The following is a 5,000-nucleotide window of genomic DNA, read 5'->3' as shown; positions in this document are numbered from 1 at the left end:
GCCGGGGTACGTACGATATTCTTAAGGTACGTACGTACGTACGTACGAACGACGACGATATTCGTACGGCGAGACGCGCGCTCGCTCCTCTTTTACTTTTCGTTCTCTCGTTTTTTCCTTCTTTCACCATCGACCAAACCGCTCTCGATCGATCCAAGAAACGAGACGAAAGTAACGAAAAATTAACGTAACGAAAATATACCGTGGACGTACGAAGTAACGGTCGCGATCGTTGCTCGCTCGCTGCGCTCGCTCGAACTTATACTAGCCCAACCCAAAACCGATCCCGCCAGTTTCTCCGATTTTAAGAGAAATCGAGGAACGAACGCGAAAAAGGGATTGGTTTTGGGTTGGGCTAGTTTTTTTTTCGAGCGAGCGCAGCGAGCGAGCAACGCTCGAGAGCCCGTCTGACTTTGAAAAATTTTCGTACCGAACGGTTATTTCCAGTTATTTCGCTTAAAAGCGTTGTGATGCGTATATATTTTTACATAAATGGGAATATCATGTATTCCTACGTCGGGATTAAGCGTTTATTTCGTCCCGAGAACTTTAAAAAAAATTTTTAAATCGAACCGTTTTTTCGAATTTTTTCGCTTAAAAGCGTTACAAGGTGCTAATATTTGTGCATAAATCGCTTTAAAATGACGTTTTACATCGGGATTAAGGGTTTATTTCGTCCCCGAAAGGTGCCGTAAAAAATTTACGATCGCGCCCGAGACGTTGGAACTTAGTCTCATTCTCGAGCGGTACGTTGGGACTTAGAAAAATTTTCGACCGAAAAGTTATTTCGAGTTATCTCGCTTAAAAGCGTTGTAAGGTGTGAATATTTTTATAGAAATCGTTATGGTTCGACGAATTCTAGTCGAACGTAACGATTTCGTTTTATTTTTTTAAAAAATTGCCCCTTCCGGACCGACATGACCGGGCGGTTGGCACTTCGTCGATCCCCCGGCCGGTACGTAGGGACTTAGAAAAATTCCGGTCCAAAAAGTTATTTCGAGTTATTTCGCTAAAAAGCGTTACGAGGTATGAATATTTTTATATAAATGGGAATATTATGTATTTCTACGTCGGGATTAAGCGTTTATTTCGTCCCGAGAACGTTAAAAAAAAATTTTTAATCGAACCGTTTTTTCGAATTTTTTCGCTTAAAAGCGTTATAAGGTGCGAATATTCTTGCATAAATCGCTTTAGAATGACGTTTTACATCGGGATTAAGGGTTTATTTCGTCCCCGCAAGGTGCCGTAAAAAATTTACGATCGCGCCCGAGACGTTGGAACTTAGTCTCATTCTCGAGCGGTACGTAGGGACTTGGAAAAATTCCGGTCCAAAAAGTTATTTCGAGTTATTTCGCTTAAAAGCGTTATAAGGTATGAATATTTTTATAGAAATCGTTACGGTTCGACGAATTCTAGTCGAACGTAACGATTTCGTTTTATTTTTTTTAAAAATTGCCCCCTCCGGACCGACATGACCGGGAGGTTGGCACTTCGTCGATCCCCCGGCCGGGACGTAGGGACTTAGAAAAATTCCGGTCCAAAAAGTTATTTCGAGTTATCTCGCTTAAAAGCGTTATGATGCGTATATATTTTTACATAAATAGCAATATTATGTATTTCTACGTCGGGATTAAGCGTTTATTTCGTCCCGAGAACTTTAAAAAAAAATTTTTAATCGAACCGTTTTTTCGAATTTTTTCGCTTAAAAGCGTTACAAGGTGCTAATATTTGTGCATAAATCGCTTTAAAATGACGTTTTACATCGGGATTAAGCGTTTATCTCGTCGCTGGAAAGTTATATAAAAAAAGTACGAACTCGTCCGGGACGTTGGAACTTAGTCTCATTCTCGAGCGGTACGTAGGGACTTAGAAAAATTTCGGACCGAAACGTTATTTCGAGTTATTTCGCTTAAAAGCGTTACGAGGTATGAATATTTTTATAGAAATCGTTACGGTTCGACGAATTCTAGTCGAACGTAACGATTTCGTTTTATTTTTTTTAAAAATTGCCCCCTCCGGACCGACATGACCGGGCGGTTGGCACTTCGTCGATCCCCCGGCCGGTACGTAGGGACTTAGAAAAATTCCGGTCCAAAAAGTTATTTCGAGTTATCTCGCTTAAAAGCGTTATGATGCGTATATATTTTTACATAAATAGCAATATTATGTATTTCTACGTCGGGATTAAGCGTTTATTTCGTCCCGAGAACTTTAAAAAAAAATTTTTAATCGAACCGTTTTTTCGAATTTTTTCGCTTAAAAGCGTTACAAGGTGCTAATATTTGTGCATAAATCGCTTTAAAATGACGTTTTACATCGGGATTAAGCGTTTATCTCGTCGCTGGAAAGTTATATAAAAAAAGTACGAACTCGTCCGGGACGTTGGAACTTAGTCTCATTCTCGAGCGGTACGTAGGGACTTAGAAAAATTTCGGACCGAAACGTTATTTCGAGTTATTTCGCTTAAAAGCGTTACGAGGTATGAATATTTTTATAGAAATCGTTACGGTTCGACGAATTCTAGTCGAACGTAACGATTTCGTTTTATTTTTTTTAAAAATTGCCCCCTCCGGACCGACATGACCGGGCGGTTGGCACTTCGTCGATCCCCCGGCCGGTACGTAGGGACTTAGAAAAATTCCGGTCCAAAAAGTTATTTCGAGTTATCTCGCTTAAAAGCGTTATGATGCGTATATATTTTTACATAAATAGCAATATTATGTATTTCTACGTCGGGATTAAGCGTTTATTTCGTCCCGAGAACTTTAAAAAAAAATTTTTAATCGAACCGTTTTTTCGAATTTTTTCGCTTAAAAGCGTTATAAGGTGCGAATATTCTTGCATAAATCGCTTTAAAATGACGTTTTACGTCGGGATTAAGCGTTTATTTCGTCGCTGGAAAGTTATATAAAAAAAGTACGAACTCGTCCGGGACGTTGGAACTTAGTCTCATTCTGGACCGGTACGTTGGGACTTAGAAAAATTTTCGACCGAAAAGTTTTTTCGAGTTATTTCGTTAAAAAGCGTTATGAGGTATGAATATTTTTATATAAATCGCTATATTATTATATTTTACGTCGGGATTAAACGTTTATTTGGTCCTGAAAACGTTAAAAAAAAATAGTGGACCGACGCGACTCGGCCCGTCGGACTTTGTCATACTCTCCACCGGTACGTAGGGACTTAGAAAAATTTTCGACCGAAAAGTTTTTTCGAGTTATTTCGCTTAAAAGTGTTATAAGGTATGAATATTTTTATATAAATCGCTATATTATTATATTTTACGTCGGGATTAAACGTTTATTTCGTCCCGAAAACGTTAAAAAAAAATTTTTAATCGAACCGTTTTTTCGAATTTTTTCGCTTAAAAGCGTTATAAGGTGCGAATATTCTTGCATAAATCGCTTTAAAATGACGTTTTACGTCGGTATTAAGCGTTTATTTCGTCGCTGAAAAGTTATATAAAAAAAGTATGATCGCGCCCGGGACGTTGGAACTTAGTCTCATTCTGGACCGGTACGTAGGGACTTAGAAAAATTTTCGACCGAAAAGTTTTTTCGAGTTATTTCGCTTAAAAGTGTTATAAGGTATGAATATTTTTATATAAATCGCTATATTATTGTATTTTACGTCGGGATTAAACGTTTATTTGGTCCCGAAAACGTTAAAAAAAAATAGTGGACCGACGCGACTCGGCCCGTCGGACTTGGTCATACTCTCCACCGGTACGTAGGGACTTAGAAAAATTTTCGACCGAAAAGTTTTTTCGAGTTATTTCGTTAAAAAGCGTTATGAGGTATTAATATTTTTATATAAATCGTTGTATTATTATATTTTACGTCGGGATTAAACGTTTATTTGGTCCTGAAAACGTTAAAAAAAAATTTTTTATTCGAAAGGTTTTTTCGAGTTATTTCGTTAAAAAGCGTTATAAGGTACGAATATTCTTGCATAAATCGCTTTAAAATGACTTTTTACGTCGGGATTAAGCGTTTATTTCGTCGCTGGAAAGTTATATAAAAAAAGTGCGAACTCGTCCGGGACGTTGGAACTTAGTCTCATTCTGGACCGGTACGTTGGGACTTAGAAAAATTTCGGACCGAAAAGTTTTTTCGAGTTATTTCGCTTAAAAGTGTTATAAGGTACGAATATTTTTATATAAATCGCTATATTATTATATTTTACGTCGGGATTAAACGTTTATTTGGTCCCGAAAACGTTAAAAAAAAATTTTTTATTCGAAAGGTTTTTTCGAGTTATTTCGCTTAAAAGCGTTATAAGGTGCGAATATTCTTGCATAAATCGCTTTAAAATGACGTTTTACATCGGGATTAAGCATTTATTTCGTCGCTGAAAAGTTATATAAAAAAAGTATGATCGCGCCCGGGACGTTGGAACTTAGTCGCATTCTCGAGCGGTACGTAGGGACTTAGAAAAATTTCGGACCGAAAAGTTTTTTCGAGTTATTTCGTTAAAAAGCGTTATGAGGTATGAATATTTTTATATAAATCGCTATATTATTGTATTTTACGTCGGGATTAAACGTTTATTTCGTCCGTGGAAGGTTAAAAAAAAACGGACGGATACGACCGGGCCTTTGGAACTTTGTCTCATTCTGGACCGGTACGTTGGGACTTAGAAAAATTTCGGCCGGCGGAAAAGTCCGAAATACTTATTTCGAGTTATTTCGTTAAAAAGCGTTATAAGGTATAAATATTTTTGCGGAAACGGTTATATCTCTATTAAATACAACTGGATTAAACGTTTTTTCGAATTTTTTAAAAAATTTGTGTTCGACGAACTGACACGACTGCGATATTTGTTTAATTATTTCGTTAATTAACGTTGCAAGGTATATATTTTTTTGCATATTTCTCGTTGTTTCAACGTGTTCTAATCGATTAAGAACGTGGTTTTTGTCCGTATTCGTTAAAAGAGGTGGTTTACTGATGCGATTTTGAAAAAAAAAAAAAATTAAATTTTTCGATAAAAACTCGTTT

This window comes from Bombus fervidus, unplaced genomic scaffold (assembly GCF_041682495.2).
Source record: "Bombus fervidus isolate BK054 unplaced genomic scaffold, iyBomFerv1 scaffold0028, whole genome shotgun sequence".
Lineage (NCBI taxonomy): Eukaryota > Metazoa > Arthropoda > Insecta > Hymenoptera > Apidae > Bombus > Bombus fervidus.
Note: the sequence above shows the minus strand (reverse complement) of the source record.